Source organism: Sparus aurata, chromosome 18, assembly GCF_900880675.1.
Source record: "Sparus aurata chromosome 18, fSpaAur1.1, whole genome shotgun sequence".
NCBI classification, from domain to species: domain Eukaryota; kingdom Metazoa; phylum Chordata; class Actinopteri; order Spariformes; family Sparidae; genus Sparus; species Sparus aurata.
In genome coordinates, this window is record NC_044204.1 from 1,458,439 (window position 1) to 1,475,845 (window position 17,407).

At 40.5% G+C, this 17,407-nt stretch overlaps 1 long non-coding RNA gene across 1 annotated transcript; it reads right to left on the reverse strand.

The window, feature by feature from the left end:
* Positions 1–394: 394 nt before the first annotated feature.
* Positions 395–1,882, reverse strand: LOC115569123 (uncharacterized). Its single transcript, XR_003981495.1, has 3 exons — positions 1,711–1,882; positions 1,334–1,619; positions 395–1,253 (listed from the first exon to the last, which is right to left on the reverse strand). It is a non-coding gene; the product is annotated as an uncharacterized LOC115569123 (long non-coding RNA).
* Between the last annotated feature and the right edge of the window lie 15,525 nt (positions 1,883–17,407).

Genomic DNA, 17,407 nt, shown 5'->3' on the forward strand with positions numbered 1-17,407 from the left:
TCATAATTAATAATTATCCCAAATAATCATTAATTATTATTGATAGCCAAATTTAACCTAAATCCCCCTTTTATTGTTGTTAAACACACCTTAACCGGGCCTTGTGTAAGGTGAGGCCCAACACATATATATTGTCATTTTTCATTTCATTTAAATCTGTTGGCTGTTTGTAATTGCAACAGTCTTTTTATATTTATTCAAGTGGTAGTATTATTACTTGGGCCAGGTGGTAAATTGCTATGCTAATGAAGACTGCTTGCCAAATTGCCATCAGAGATTTCATAAATATGTTTTATTGCAGTAATTGAGATAACAAAACATGGCTGATGAAGTTGCAAAGGTGTTTTCAATTAAATCTGTGACACACACACACACACACACACAAGATTTTTTGCAAGTGGGAGCTTCCTTTATTCTGTTGGGGATGTAGAGAACATCAATAAAGGAACCATTTGCCGCACAATAAGACGTGTTTGTCTGGAGCTGAAGTCATTCAACATATTCATCACCTTCCCTGGCCACAGAAGACCCCTCCACATCAAGGAGTTTTACAAGATTGCAGGTAACCTCAATTTCAACGTGCAACCATTAGTTTCTAATTTGATCAGTCACAGTTGGATACTCACTATTTCATGTTACAGCTGGATTGCATACACATCAGGATCAAACGCCCCTCAGGAGAACATGAGGGAGATTACATTAACAGGAAATCCTTCCACAGCATCAATGTTCAGGTAAGAGTGATTTGTGGTTACTATGACCTACATAAATTAATTCTGTGCATTAAATGACCTTAATAGGTTACAACTTCACATTTCAGATGATCTGTGATGCTGACTGCCTTGTCAGCAATTTAGAGGCAAAGTGTCCTGGCTCAGTGCATGACTCCAGAGTCTTTTGGGCTAGTCCAGTTTACGAGAGACTTTCACAAGGTAAGCCACACATTTTATTTGTATTGTATGCACCTTGGACATCATGAGTGTTTAACTCTGCCGTGTAGTTTTCTAAATGATATCTTGCATTATCAGGCGAATTCTCTGGTGTGCTGCTGGGAGACAAAGGCTATGCCTGCGAGTCATTCCTCTTGACTACCCTTGCGGACCCCCAAACCCCACCACAGCAGGCCTACAACCATGCACACAGCAAGACAAGGGCTCAAATCGAGATGACCTTCGGCCCTCTGAAATCTCGGTTTCAGTGCCTGCACCACCTGAGGGTTTATTTGGCAGTCATTTCTCTTGGTTGCTTGGATCCTGGAATAGAGAGAGCAAAAGCAACAAAGATTAAAACACTGTATTGCAGTTATGGTTACAGTGTGCACTGAAATACTCACTTCTCTTTTTAGTTTCTGGATTTCCAGGTCCAGTTTCCCGAGTGTCCCGCATTTAATCTCAAGCTCCTGCTCCATTTCTTGGAGCTATCTCTTCTTGAATTTGATTTTAATGTCTGCCAGCTCTATCTGTTCCTCCGGGTGCTTTGCATACAGTCTTCTGACAGTTTGTGAAGTCTGTAAAAGAAATGTCAATTAGCACAGCAGGATTTGTGCATAATGTAGATTTACTTTAGCAAATACTCACAATGCTACCAGGCTGCTTAGGAGACTGTGCAGCATCTGGGTCCTGTTACACATATATTTTCTATTAGCACCACATCACTGACTTCATACTTTATGGACTAAATAAGCAGAATATTTCCATAAAATTGACATACCTCAAGCCTTCTGGAGTCCAGTGACAGTCTCCTCATCTGCAGAAGTGCATTCTGCAGCTGCAGATGTTCCTTCCCCCCTGCCATATACATACATGTATTGAGAGAACTTGAATTAAGATTTCACAGGACCTACCAACCCTGTGATTTGAATACAGTGTACTAACCGGATCATCTTCTGGCTCCAAGAGTGTAACTGTGTTCCCAGACACTGTAAGGAAATCCAAAGTCAGACAGTATAATATATTTATCTGACTGTGTTCCATGTGCAGTATTACTGCAATATGTACCTTGGATGAAGCGGACACTGGCCTCCCTTTATTTAAATGGAGTGCCAGCTCCTCCGCTGGGGTCATATCCTGGCTTGGTGGGCTGCCCCCTGTGCCATTTAACTGCTACAATCATACAGACATTCAACATGTCAACAGGCACCTCATCTATTCACCTCATTTGTTCACTGTTATCTACTTTAAAGTCACCAGCCTGCAAAATGTTCTTGTATTTAATTTTAACTTGCTGCCAGGTCATTTTGTAGCCAGACAAGTTTGTTCTTTATGAAGGAGAGAAAGATAAAATAGATAAAAACATAACATGAGAAAAATAGATTAAACGACACACATTGTAGATAATTGTTTGCACTTAATCATACTCTACATTTCCTGAGTAACATGCAAAGTGTACAACAGTTGATTAGTGGACTTTAAAGCATCTCCTTTAGTCCTTTAATTGAACCCTAATTATGACAGTTCCAGTGGAGCACTGTTTATTAATTGTACAGTTTTGAACTACTTACGCATTAAGCCGGTCCGCTATTGTCTGTCAGGCTTTCTCTCATTATTTAATTATGGCACTGGTAATGCCTTTTTTTCTTATAATGTCTTTCACCTCTTCATATAACTCCGTCAGGAGCTGTTGTTCAGCAGCCGTGAAATATGAAGCGTGACTCTTATCCATGTTCCCAACTGTGATTCTGTGAGCGATCGCGAGGTCTATTTAAGTATGCCGTGAACACGCACTTATCCCGACTATCTACACCTGGCTTGACATAGCCGCGCCTTTTCATCCTGGCTCGGCAAACGTGCAACCAATTAAGCCAGGATGCGCCGAGCAGACTAGGTCAAGCCGCGCTTGCTCAATTATCCTGGATTTCTTTATCCTACTTTTGTGCAATACCCCTCCGGTGGCTGAGAGCCGAGTCGGATGACAACAGCTTCAGTGAGCAGCTTCAGTTTGTAACGCGCCACATTTAATAGTCGTAACGGTAACGGCGTTGTAACGATGGAAATAGTAATTAGTGAGATTACCCGTTACTGAAAAAAAGAAACACCATTAGTACACTACTTACGTGTACATACTGGTACCGCAGCTCTTTCACTCTATCAGAGTTCCTCTCAAATGGTACCCTGTAAAGTTGCTCCATGGTCATCTGATGCTTGTTCAATATCCGGTCTATTGTGGAGATGCTTATAGAGTTGACATTTTGGAATATGGCATTGTCTTCTATGATTGCAGTGCGGATCTGTCTCAGTGTGATGGCATTATTTGCCATCACCATGTTACAGATGTCTTGTTCTTGTTGGTCACTGAGAAGTTTTCCTCTGCCATCCGTGTGAGGTTGTAGTCCAATCCTAGACATACAATTCAAAGGACAACACTGTATTACCATTCGTAATGTATGCCTTATGTATTTTTACAGAATGAGTTAATGTAATTGTATTGTTGTTTAACCTACAGTAACTTTACCACAATTCTAATGCATCACTGCACAGTGACTGGACTACTACTGTTAACTGTATCATCAATAATTCGATAGTATATTTTCTCCAATATTTTTCTTGTCATTTTTAGTGTCATAACATCCCAGTGAGCTATGATATTACTGTAGACCTATAAAACACACACACACACACACACACACTAAATGAATAGGTAAATGAGTAAATAAGTACATCTCTTGCTTTATGCACAGTGTCCTGTCCTGTTCAACATATGATATTCCATCATTGACTGAGTACATACCTGTCAGACTATTGTGCATGTGATAACTTGTACAATGAAATGACGCTGACATGTTTTGGAGAGAACAACCATCAGACTGAGAATCAACAATCAGTTTAGATCAACAAGATCCATTCACTTGGAAATTGTGCTAAATGTAGGCTAACTGTGCTAACTGTAGGCTGCCTGTACTTAATCATTTGCAAAGATGTACTAAGACATTTGCAATTTGATGAAATGAATGAGAAATTCAATTCTGTTGTGAACAAGTGCAAAGTGGTTTGGAGGTTTGTCCATGTTATTTTGAGAATGTAATTTCTGTTTCAAGAAATGAGCCAGACCAATGGAGAAAAACTGTAATGTCAATTAAAGAAACTCATTTTAAAATGTGCTGTACTATCTGATCAGTAACACATCACAGTAACAGCCTGTAAACAATAATGAAATCTGACTGAATCTCTGACTGACTGACTGTCTGACTGACTGACTGAAGGACTGACTGACTGACTGACTGGTTGGCTCCAGGAGGGTAACATAAATGATTTTGCTCCTGTTAAATATTTTACAGGTGGAAAAGTTCCTGAAGGGTCAGAGGAGGAAGAATTCAGATCATTCACATACAGGTCACACTCAGCTGTTAGCTGTTAACCGTTAGCTTACATAACTTCAGGTAGAGTGTGTCTGTAATAACAGCTGTAATGTTTTCATCGTGGTCATTAGCATTTTGTCTCTCTGTGCTCTAATGTCGGAGCACAGAGAGACATTGAAGAATTAAAAAAAACAGTTGAACCAGGATCACCCAAACTGAAGGTAAACAACGACCCGATGACCCGCAGAGAGCTTCAGTCCCAGTGTTTCTGGGTTAACCCTGTGTGTGTGTGTGTGTGTGTCTGTGTGTGTTCAGACGCTGTGAACAGATGTCTGTCTGTGTGTTTTGGGTGTAGCAGCGCCAGAATGTGAAAAAGCAAATCTGCTGCAAAGAGCAGCATCAACGCTGAAGTGAAACCTGAGAGATTCCTCACTTCACCAGAGAGAGAGAGTCTGACACTCACAAACACTGTTGATGATGATGATGCCCGTCACCTCCTCCATTGAAGGAGTTCATCGCTGGCTTGATGAGCTATACATGAGCTACACATGCCCGGTGTGGTCTGTCCTGTTTTTTTTGTTGCTGACATCCACACTCTGCACACTCACATCACTGGTGACTGACTGTCTGTTCTTCCCTTTGTTATATTTTTGTTAATAAATGTGTTTTGTAAGTTTGTCTTCCTCGTCTGGTCTCCTGGTGTCACAACCTTTGAGCCAAGCTTAGACAGTTCGACAGAGGCATCAGAATAAAGGCCTTAACTTCAGTTATCTGAGAAGTTTGCTCTACAACAACTCTTCTTCAGGTATCTACAGTTTCCTCTCCTGACGTCTTGTTAAAAAGTGAAGCTCTTTGTCTTGAGCAGATGAAAGTCAGTCTTGAACAGTGGTCTCTGGCCTCTCTGCCAACCACTCATGATTCATCAGTCCATTAATGCTGAAACCTTCGAAAAATGTTCACCCTGTCTGTATAAAACATCATCTGTGTATAAACTCTGAATCACTTCATTCTCTCTTAGCTTAAACACACACTGACCTCAGCTGAGAATTATCTTCAGACCTCCTCAGAGAGATGACTTCACCACAACTCTCCTCTTTAACCTCGGCCCACATCATCTCTCTGTGAAGGAGCAGGGCTGAATAGTTTCCATCTATATTCATTTCCATGCTGATGACACCCACGTTTATCTCACAATGAATTTTTTAAAAGAAAGAATGTAGAAACACAGCTGGATTATAACATTCAGACGAGGCAGTTTGAATCCAGTGAGGAAGATGTCTTGGTCGCTGTTCCACTGTGACTTGACTAAAAACATAAATCTGAACATTTAAAAACTCCCATTTTTTAAAATAAATATCTTGTGTCTGTAAGATATTTTTGTTTGAAACACTCAAAGGTCCTGTTTGTAATTTAGTTGATTGCTGTGACAGTTGGGTTCAAGTGACTGAGAGTGCAAGATGTTTCCTCCCATCCTGTTTTCTGAGGTTAGCCGTCAGTGTTGAGCTGATCTCAGCAGACAGATTTAGTTTTAAGTGGAAACCACACATTTATACAAACTGTGATCCGTCCTGGAGCTAGCAGACGTTCAGAAATGTTCCATATTTGTGTTTGTTTATTGTTTTACCTTCAGCTCTGAGTTTATCAGCCCTCTTAAGCAGCACACAGTGTGACAGCTGGCTTTGATTTATCTGATTTTATCACAGGCTCATGAACGCAGCAGGTCAACCAGTGAGGAGGTTCACAGATGTACTTCAGTCCCCTAGTCAGCCTCTCCTGTCAAACTTTACTTTACTGGTCTAACTGGGCAGAATACTTTTTCTAAGATTAAAATCCAGAATAAATAAACGTGTCAGTAGATCTTAACATCATTTCAACTGAGATGTATAAATAAATGACGCCCCGTGTTCCAGTGGTTTTGATTTAAGCAATATTACCTGAGAGGGTGTGCTAAATTATAGCCGGAGCGTTTATTTGTTTCAATCACTTAACAGACCAGGCGGCAATTTGGGACAGGCATTTAATTCCTTCCTCTCAAAAATCCGGGATGAAAATGTCACAAACTTCGCCAGCTTCTCGGTGAATTCTCCGGCATCCTGCTGGGCAATAATAGTCTTCTGCAAGTGAAGTTGTTGCAGTGGAGGAAGCGATTCAGCCAACCAGTACTCGCTGCAAACTCCTCATCTCTGCTGTCACTCACAGTGGCGTACATTTGTTTCCCCATCGCCCTGATCATTTTGCGGGACACTCTCTCTTGGTGTGCCCGTTTGCTGATAACTAATTCCCGCATGTTTATCTCAGGCTCCTCGCTTGCCTTCTTCCTGCCTCCACCAGGCAGCCTGGCCCTGTTGCTGTCTTCCTCGGACAGCTCTGTTTTATTTTATCACCAATCTCTCACTCTCTTGAGGTCGACAGAGAAACGTCTAGCGGCTGCTTCTCCCGACTTTTCCTCTGCATACTTTACGGTAGAAAGTTTGAATTTCAAGCTGTACTTTTTATTTTTTTTGCTCCAGCTCTGACAGTTACTATGTTGCCATGGAGATGGATACACTATTGCCACAGACTTAGCGGAGTAATATTTTGAGTAATGAGTCAGGTTTGCTGTCATGCTGATTTGAGCACTGTCTGTCTTGTTGACCAATCAGATTGCTTGGTCGGAACTACTTCTTGTATAACTGTGGATCATCAGATCAGTCCTGACTGACGTCTCTCAAGACATAACCAGATCTAAATGAATCAGTGATCTGGTTTGAGAGCAGGGGCGATTTTAGGATCTGGGGGGGGGGGCTCAGCCCCCAGGAATCAGCTGACATCCGCTCTTGACAAGGAATTATGAGGCTCCGGAATTTAATCCAGTTTTTTAATTTATAAGAAAAGGCTAAGATTTTTCATAAAAGCATATATAACAAGAAGTTTTGATTATCCAACCGTGATCTATGTACAAGTTCCATTTCACCAGTTGAGACTCTAATATCTCCCTAAACCTATGATGTATAACATTAATGATTAAGGATGAACAATGATCAACTTTTCTCCAAAACTAGTTAATGTAAACTGAGAAGAAGGCTCCATTGACCACAGCTGTCTGTCTATAATATTGTGTCTCAGCTTTTTTGGCCTATTAAGGGATAAAAGACCATCTTGAACTTCAGGCTATTTTGGGCTATTCTTAAAAGCCTATGACCTCTAAATGGGATTTGATATACACTGAGAGATCAACCACCTTCCTCCATGCCATGGACAATACAGTATTTCTGTATCATATTTACACAGTACTGAAACACATTGGTTTTCAAGGTAAACTATACATGGTAAATATGGAAAATGGATGGTAAAACATTTAAGACAAAGTAAAATATAAATTTCAAGAAATTGTTTTATTGATATTGGAATGTTGTTTGTATGAACTCATATTTTCTCCTGTTTTAATTTCTTGCCAAACACCGTACAAGCAAAGCAGAATGCAGCATTTCTTCTCAAAGAGTATTCCAGCCAATTAATCACTTAGGCTGAAATGCTCTCTTTTGCATGCCAAACTGACCTTGAGGGTACTGGGGCAGCTTCAATTGTTTAGAACCAGTGTCTTTATCCCCTAAATCAAAAGCTTTATCTGCAGCAGACACTGATGCTCCCACTTGCTCCTCTATCTGCGCTTCTTCATGCACCTCTCTGCTCCCTTTCAACTTCTAAACACTCTCCCTGCTCTTCTCTTTGTCCTTATTTAAAAAAATGACATACATTTTTAAAGAGAGATTACAAAGTCATCCATGAAATTACTCTAAATATAATGTACTTTCTTTTTATAGGTAATTAGTGAGGTGTTTAACAATAAATGCCCTTTTCTCACCTGCTTCTTCCAGGTCTTGCACCATCTGGCTTTCCTCTCTCTCTCCATCCTGCTCTCGCCCTCTCTCCATTCTCCCTCTCCCTCTTTACATACATACGTTTTATAAGGAAGTAGTTATAAACCTTCATAATTATACATAATTCATACATAATTCATATTCTGGGGTAAATACAGCAAATGTAGGCCTATATTACAACCTGTCAATGTGTAGTGGGACAGAGCAGTTTTAGAAAATTTAGTAAATTAGTATGGGCAAATGCAATTCATGTGGCCAAAGAGATGCTTATCATTATGGCCTTCTTGACTACCTGTTCATGTTCTCACCTTTTTCGTCTTGTTCTCTCTCCTTTTCTCTCACTCTATCCTCATCTCTCCTTCTTTACTGTCCACCAAAAAGACAGTCACCGTTTGGTGCTCAAAGTTGAAGATGGACTTCTCCACTGAGGAGCTCCTTCAAAAGCTGGAGCTTTATATGGTCTATGCAGCCTTATGTCAAAACTGAATAAACCAAGTGAGTAACGTTAAACTGTTAGCTAGTATCGCTAGCTAGTCGGACATTAAACTTTAATCTAAAAACAGGTTAGCATAACAAAAGATGTGGTTTTTGAGACGATCTTTTGTGCCTTCTAACGTTACGTTTATTTTATTGGTTTTGTGTTACTGAATGGAACTGATTTTGTGACTGTTAGGTAGCTAGTCAACGTTAGCTAGAAATTGCTGACATCATTTCGTGGCTTTTTAACATAGATGTGGTGACTAAAATGTGCTCTGAGGGTCAATATTTGTACCTCTTTGTTAAGTCCTATTCACCATATCTCACTTTACTGTCAATGGAAATGTTCAGTGTGTGAATTATAATGCTAGGCAGGCTGCAGCTTCGCTGCATAGTTACCGTCACTATGGATGCGACTTGAAGCTTATCAGTAACGTTACATATTAAGGTAATCAGTGTTGTGCCTGAACGCGTTCAGTGAACGATTGTTCATGAACTCGTTCATATTTTGGGCGAACGTGAACTGAACGTACTGTATTCTGCCTGATGAACATTATTGTGAACGGGTTCATTCTGGCGTTTGTGAATGGCGCTCTCTCACAGTTTAACTTCGTTCAAGAGAGTGCCAGATTTCCACAGAGCCTTCCAGGCGAAAACCCAGCTAAAACACACCATAAACAGGCCTTAATATGTAGCGGGAAAACACCCAATCTGGCAACACCAGCCACCACAGAGTCGCACCACCGCATGCATCATCAAAATGCGAAGCATGGAGACTATAACAAATGAAGGCAGCAGCACTACCTCAGACTCTGCCTCCACAATTAATACGGCATCTTCATATGATTACTTAAACTATTTTTAAGTGATGATCTAGGTGGGAAAAATCTGACCTTTTTGCGTAAACTTCACCCGCCGGGTTTCACAAAGCAACTCTGTACATAAACAACAGCAAACCTGAAACGGCACATTGAACTAAAGCACCCGGCTAGCCTTTCAAGGTATGTGCGAGTGAATAAAAAATTAAAAGACACGGCAACGGCGAGCCAAAGCAGATCCTCTACCACCCAGTGTGCATTAACAGTGTACAACAGCTCCACTGTCTTCATCTCCCAGCCACAGCTGGACAACCTGATTTGCAGTATATGGTCAGAGAGCTGCAGTTTCAGTGTTAAAACTGATCAAATAATTGCTGTCTGTGGTTCTATATGGGTTGTGGCAATAATTTTGAAAAATAATATTTTGAAGCAACATATTGAAAAAAAAAATTACATTAACTTGTTCTTTTTTTTATTATGAACTGAACTAGTTTATTTTAAAATGTCTGAACTTTGAACTGGTTCATGTAGAAAGTGAACTTTCCCAACACTGAAGATAATTTTGCTTATTGTTCAAGATGTAGTAAATTTACTCACTTCATGCTTTTTTGTATGTTTAGAAAAGTGACTATTTTACTCTTTCTCTCTCTCTCTGACAGCACTGTGGTCAAACATTTGCATGCCGTCGTCGAAAAGAGATCGCGGATGGCATGATAGTTGAGGACGTACTGAGGAAATACCCGTTCCTGAGAACACTTTCAGGCTAAGTGATATGATTTACAGTACTTAAAGTTGATTTTCAGCTGTTAAAAGCTGATAGTTAATGTCAGTGTAAACAAACCATACGACTTGGAACAGAAAACATTTATGTAACTGCAAGGAATGCAAGAAAAATACTTCCGTGCGGGGCGCCGTTTAGCTCAGTCTTCAACTGTCCTATCAATAAAGCCATAAGGCCAAAAAAATACTTTAAAAGAAAAATACCTTGGTACTGGTCTTGTGCTTGAGTGTTAAGATTACTTGGTTAAATGAGCGATGAATTTCCCCTCTCTATTAACTCTTTCAGCTGTGGGAAGAGGTTGACAGGATCCATCCATCTGCTGTGAACATGTGCAGTCGCTGGAAAGAGGGCTTCACTCGCATAGTGCCACAAGGTGATGGAAGGAAAATCCACATTGGCCAAACTTTATTCTGAAGGTAGGGAGGAACTGCTTGCAGAAGATCTACCAGGTATAGCCTACTACTGTTTTATTTTGGTATTCATAAGCACAGTAATAATGTTGTCAGTACTTTGCTTGTCTGAGTTTTTGTTGTTTTCTTACCAAAACCTTCAGGTTAATTCAGGTTAACCTTCAGGTTAATGGATAGTAAAAAGTACTCTTTTTGATAGTGTCATAGGGTTAGGTTTACTTTAAAGACCTATTTCATCTTCTCTTGCAGAAGTTGACTTAAATGTGGCGCTAATCTTGCTGCTGGACTACTTCATTACAATTGGACAGGTATGGATTCAGTTCTTATATCCAACTGAAAAAAAGTTTAGGGACAATCCTTGTTTGTATCTCTCACTGGAAAAAATAAATAATAAAAATAATTTTATTATTATAATACATTTTTAAGAGTAATGACTTATATACGATATAGACGCTGCGCTCATCAGGCACACACCAGCTCTCCATCCCTTACACCAAACTGCAAACCCCTCGCTGACAGAGCCTTCTGTGTAATAGCCCCCACTCTCTAGAACACTCTCCCAGCTGAAATCCGCAAACTGACTTCTCTGGAGACTTTCAATAGAGACTTAAAAACCCATCTTTTTAATGAGGCCTATCAGCTCTAGATCCAGCCACATCAATCAACTTTTCTATTTCTTTATCTTATATGTATTTTTTGTTTATCCATTTCTTCTTGGTTTTGTTTGTTCCACTTTGTTAAGTGTCCTTGGGTACCCTGAAAGGCGCTATAAAAATTGTATGTATTATTATTATTATTATTATTATTATTATTATTATTATTATTACATAGCACATTTTAAAAAACAGGTTTACAAAGTGCTTGTCAAGTTGATACACTTTCACGTTTTTGATAAATTCACAAAATCGAACTTTAATATCACTTGTGGACTAAATGTAAATCATCTTTTACATTATATGAGTCCTACAGGCGTCATGTGTATCGTAAGCACAGGCAACATGTGCTACCTGTGAACAACAGTAATGACACTGATCTTAACAACAGAAATGACACTGATCTAGTGATGGAGACAACAGAAAATGATTTGCAGCCTCAGGCAGATGTACCCTACAATGGATGCACTATTTAGAAACTTCACTAGGGGGGGTGAAGATGCATTTAAAACCATGCAGTGGGGTCATTATTGACAGTGTTAAAAATATGCATGTATTTTTCCTGATAAATAAAAGGATAAAACATTTTTTGACTATTTTGTGTTTTATTGAGTACAAATTTGCCAGCATATGGTACAAATGGTTTGTCACTGGGGCAGTACCAAATTTGCACCATTTCAAAGGGTAAATTTTAGTACCTAAAACATTTAAGTCCATTTTTGTACCCAAGGGTGCATAAATGTCTCCATGAGGTACTAACAGGAAGGGTACTAAAATGTTCCCATGTTAAGGGGAACAATAGGTGTACTGCCCCAGTGACGAGCTGTTGGACCCTTAAAGGTAAAAATTTAACACATTATTTATTGAATCTTGAATGTTCCAGTGTTTAAGATGGTATCCTACAGTAGACTATAGTGACCATGAATCCCCTTTCTATCAACAGCCAGTAAGCAGGCTTATGCAGTGTAGAAATTCATTCAGTCATTCGAATGCTAGCACTATGTTTAGTCTACTAGCTGCTAGCACTATACTATCACCATGATTGTCATGGTTCATGATTCTATACTTTGTGTTGTGTCTTGTGTCTTATGTTTTGATATTTTGTCCCCTTTTTGTGTCTCTTCAGTGTTCTCCTCTGTGCTCTTTCCTCTATGTTCTCCCCTCTGTCTTTTCCTCTTCCTCCTTGCATGTTTGTCTCCCTCGGTCAGTATTGTTTCCTTCATGCTTTCTCATCTGTGTCTTTCCCTCATTATCCCACCTGTCCTCCTCCCTCCTCTCCCCACCTGTTCCTCGTTCCCTCATCAGTGTGTCTGTGTATTTAAGCCTTAGTTTCCCATGTACTCTTTGTCAGTTTGTTTGGTTTTTCTGTTTGATTTGAACTTTGCCTTTTTGTTTGCACTTTGTTTAACTGTTTTATTTGCTACTTTGTTTTTTGGTACCTGGATTCATTTTTGTTTGTTCCCTTGGTTTGTTTTATACAGCTTTTGTTAAATAAAGCTCAACTTTTGTTCTCCCCTACCTTGCCTCCTTGTTTCTGCATTTGGGTCCACATTTTAGTTTTCCCCACTGTGATAATGATGCTTCACCAACCTGACCAGAGACTAGGCTATAGCTTATTTTGTGCCACATTAACTTACTGATAGACTTTCTAACTTGGCATAAGACATAGCTTCACAGTGACATTTCATGTCTATCATATCTTGCCGCTGGGCAACAAGTTAACTCTTTGCAATAGAAGAGCAAGCGCTAGCTCCTAGCACCCTAGCTTATCATGATATGTGTCATTATGTGCCTATTCTGCAAATGTATACATAAGAAGAGGAATTGATAAAATCGTCTTCAACTGCTGTTTAATAGACATCTGACAGATTATGTCATGTCAGCTGTAAGATCCCAAGTTTTACCCCTGTCCAGGAGGTACTCGACCAGCTCTCTGTTATAAAGGGTTAGATCCCTATAAGGTTACTAAAAAGTGGGAATTTTAAATAGGGATTTTTAAGCTGGTAACGAGGAGACTCGCCTAGCTTCTAACTGCCTGAATCCGAACGTCTACCCTGCTTCCTCTGGTACGGCACCTGACATGAATAGCCCTTGAGTCAGATACAGCCACCAGCCACACCCGTTAACGGCAGCTCTCCTCTAAATGATCTGGGCTCTTGGTATGGTGCTAGGTTTGATTTTAAGGGCTTTTGGTAAACCCTAAGGGCCTGTTTCAATTTGGTAGGCTAGAGTAACCTTTAAGAACCTTTAAGATATTATGCACACTTAACACCTGACTTTTACTTCCACTCAAAGAGACATAAAATCAATGTCCACAACTTTAACTTTAACTATATTATGTAGGTTTTATTGCATAGATTTTAGCAAGGGCAAAGCATACAGCGCAATACTTGTTTCAATTACTATCAATCATTATCAAAAATCCTTATTGATAAATCACAATACTTCAAATAACAAATTAACCTAAAAGAGCTGAGGCCTGGTTAGAAATACTTAAATTTAGGTGAGATGGAGAGGGTCAGGTCTTTCCATGGCTTGCCTTTCCCTTCCTGCTGAAAGTCCAAGTCCTTGAGGCAAATCACAACCCTGGCCAAGGTCTTGTAACTTCCTCAAAGTCCAAACTTCACGCCAGCAGCGTGAACAAAAGTACTCCAATATCCAAATTGTAATCCACAGCATGTTGGCAAAAATAGTTAATCCGTTGTGCTCTTAATTCCTTTGTCTGTTTCTGCTGAAGATTTCTTGAAGTCCTTTCTGCGATGTTTAGGCTGCTCACATTCTTCGTCTCAGGTGTTTCTTCAAGGCTTGAGCGATTGGAAGAACGAACTTTAGTCCGTGCTCCTCAGGTTATATACACTCTTGCTTCGGACACTGGCTTGGTTTTGTGTCCTTATTAGGACATGTTTTCAGCATCTCTCCATTCACTGGTTGATAACCCCTTGATTAAGATTTCATAACACTTCTCTCTTGCTTTGGACGGTGGCACGGTTTTATGTCCTTATTAGGACATTTTCCCCTCTCCGTTCAATGACTAATAGTCCCTTGATGACGGCTGACGATTTCATAATGATCCAACACGCTCTGGTCCCAGTGCACATGCCCAACGCGTGATCAGATTTCGACACATCCTTTTGGTCTCACGTTGACCTGATCAGTTCTTTTACACTTTCTCATGACCTCAGCTCAACACCGTTTCTTTACTGATTTTCATTAGATCTCAAAACTTCAATACATCATGGTTACACCTTACACCTCCTTTAACTTTGCAAAGTTAATACTAAGTCAAAAATGATCATCAGAGACAGAATAACAGACAGAGCCTTGAGTGTAACACTTCCTCTTTTTCACAGACACCCCGTGTTGCCCTTTCCTCTTCACTTCCTATTTCAACACACCTTTAATGTAATGGTTTAACACTTTCCAATCAATTTATGGCAAACACAATGAAGCAAGCAAAGTTTTGATATATTGCAGAATCATTTCAGGACAAAGTATAATGTCCCTTTCTTGTATTTGTGTCTGACAGGAGTGTATGACTCTCAACTTTTCATGACACTGTCTCTGTGTGTGTGTACATACTGGTATTTACATTAGACAGAAGTAAATGGATCTCAACTATTTTGACAGTCCTTATATGAAGCATTACTTGGTCATTAGTGTTAGAACACACTGCTGCCAATTGTCGATTTCGTATGATTCTGCCCTGCCTCTAGGAACCACATTTGGTGCTCTCGGGCTGCATTTTTTGTTTGGAGGCACCCAACCACCAATCAGAGACAAGAGATGCATGCAGGGAGGTTGTGCTTGATTTTACTGGCCCATTAGAGCCTGTTACAATTTTCCCCATCTCCAAACAAAACAGGTTTGCGAAAAAAAAAAAGAAAAAAAGGATATACGATTTGAGGACTAAATGATAGGATGGCAAGTTTTGGATGGGCTTAAGCCCACCTAAAAAAAAGGGCTAGATAGATGATCTGTTAAATCCATCAAATCTCAGCTGGAGTTTGGTTGAGACGGTGAACTCAAAGACTATCTCGTCCTGCATGGACACTTTGTTTTGTCTCATCACTGTTGGAGCTGATCACTGGGACACTCACCTGGACAGGTACAGTAGAGCATCCACCATATACCAAGACTGAGGTGGGATTGTTCTCTTCACTGCTCGGATTTTTTCTCCTGTTTCCTGTCATTCTTTCTCTTTCCCCAACAGTAAATGCAAAAGTCCAAAAACCAGTTAGTTTAAATTAAGAGTGGTAGGGTGCATGATGTCCTCAGACACAGTGAGGGCTGCAGCTGGACAGATGACCAGCGTTGTGTTCACTGTCAGTGGGACTTCACACTTTTTATTGATCAGACACTTGTTCTAGTGTGAACAACCTCTGACTTTTTAGTTTGTGGTTTTCTGAAAAGTGATCAGGTTTTATATTCATCATCATCATCATCATCCTTTCTTTATTTATTTATTTCTTCCATCACATCATGACTTAATAACAATAATAATAATAATAATAATAATAACAATAAGAGCAGGTGATCTTCATCCCTCCTCACCACATGGTGGCAGTCAGACTCTCTCTGTGTAGCTGCATCAAAGTTCCCAAAGAAGATTTAACTGTTTCTTGTTGTTGCTTCATCATCAAAATGTGTTGATCGACCCACAGAGATCATTTAATTTATTGATTACTATCAGGAGACTTTCTACAAATGTAACATGCTTATGGAATATTTCATCAAGCTGAGCTTTAACAGACATTGACAATAGCATTCAGATTAAAATAACATTCAAGGAGACTTTCATGTTTCATATGTTTCCTTTCCTTCAGTCAGCAGAGAAAAGGGATGCGTGGTGCCAGAGGCTTTTCACCACTGGTGGCGCAAAAGAGCCTCATGGATGTCAATTATATATGGTTTAAACTATTATTATTGTAATTATTATTATTATTATTAATAATAATAAATATTATTAATAATAATAATAATAATAATAACCTCCTCCTCCTCCTCCTCCTCCTCCTCCTCCTCCTCCACTGAAGACACCATCACCCTCCCCCGCATGACTGTGACTCCACCAGCAGAAGGCTGCAGGCCCTGGCGGTATCAGCCCCTGGATCCTGGTGACATGTGCCAGCCAGCTGTCGCCTGTCTTACAACACCTCTACAACCTGAGCCTGGGTCAGGAGAGAATACCAGTGCATTGGAAGAAGTCCTGCCTGGTTCCTGTGCCAAAGAAGTCGACACCATCAGACCTCAATGACTACCGACCAGTGGCCCTCACATCTTATGTGATGATGGTGCTGGAGAGACTGGTCTTGGCCAACCTGAGGCCGCAGGTGGGAGCCCTGCTAAACCCTCTGCAATTTGCTTACCAGCCCCACTTGGGAGTTGAAGACGCTGTCATCTACCTGCTGCAACGAGCCCATTCACACCTGGATGTGGAGGAAGTACTGTGAGAATCACATTCTTTGATTTCTCTAGTGCTTTTAACACCATTCAGCCACTGCTACTGGGGGAGAAGCTGCGGGTGATGTAGACGACACAATGATCTCCTGGATTACTGACTACCTGACAGGCAGGCCACAGTTTGTCCGTATGGGCAGTGTTCTGTCAGTTTTCTGATGACTCGGCTGTTGTTGGGTGTATAAGTGAGGGACAGGAGGAGGAGTACAGGGCACTGGTAGACAACTTTGTGGAGTGGACTGGACAGAATCACCTGCGGCTAAACATCAGCAAGACCAGGGAGATGGTTATAGATTTTAGGAGGAAGAGGAAGACGGCTCCCCAACCACTGTGCATTCTGGGAAAGGATGTGGAGGCGGTGGAGGATTACAAGTACCTTGGTGTTACCATCAACCGCAGACTGGACTGGGGATCTAACACTGAAGCTGTTTACAAGAAGGGGATGAGCAGACTTTACTTCCGGAGGAAGCTGAGATCCTTCAACGTGTGCAGCAAGATGTTGGAGATCTTTTATCAGTCTGTGGTGAGCAGTGTACTTTTTTTTGCTGTAGTTTGTTGGGGAAGCAGCATCGGAGCCACCAACAGACTCAACAAACTCATCAGGAAGGCTGGCTCTGTGATCGGCGATAAACAGGACACTCTGGAGGCTGTGGTGGA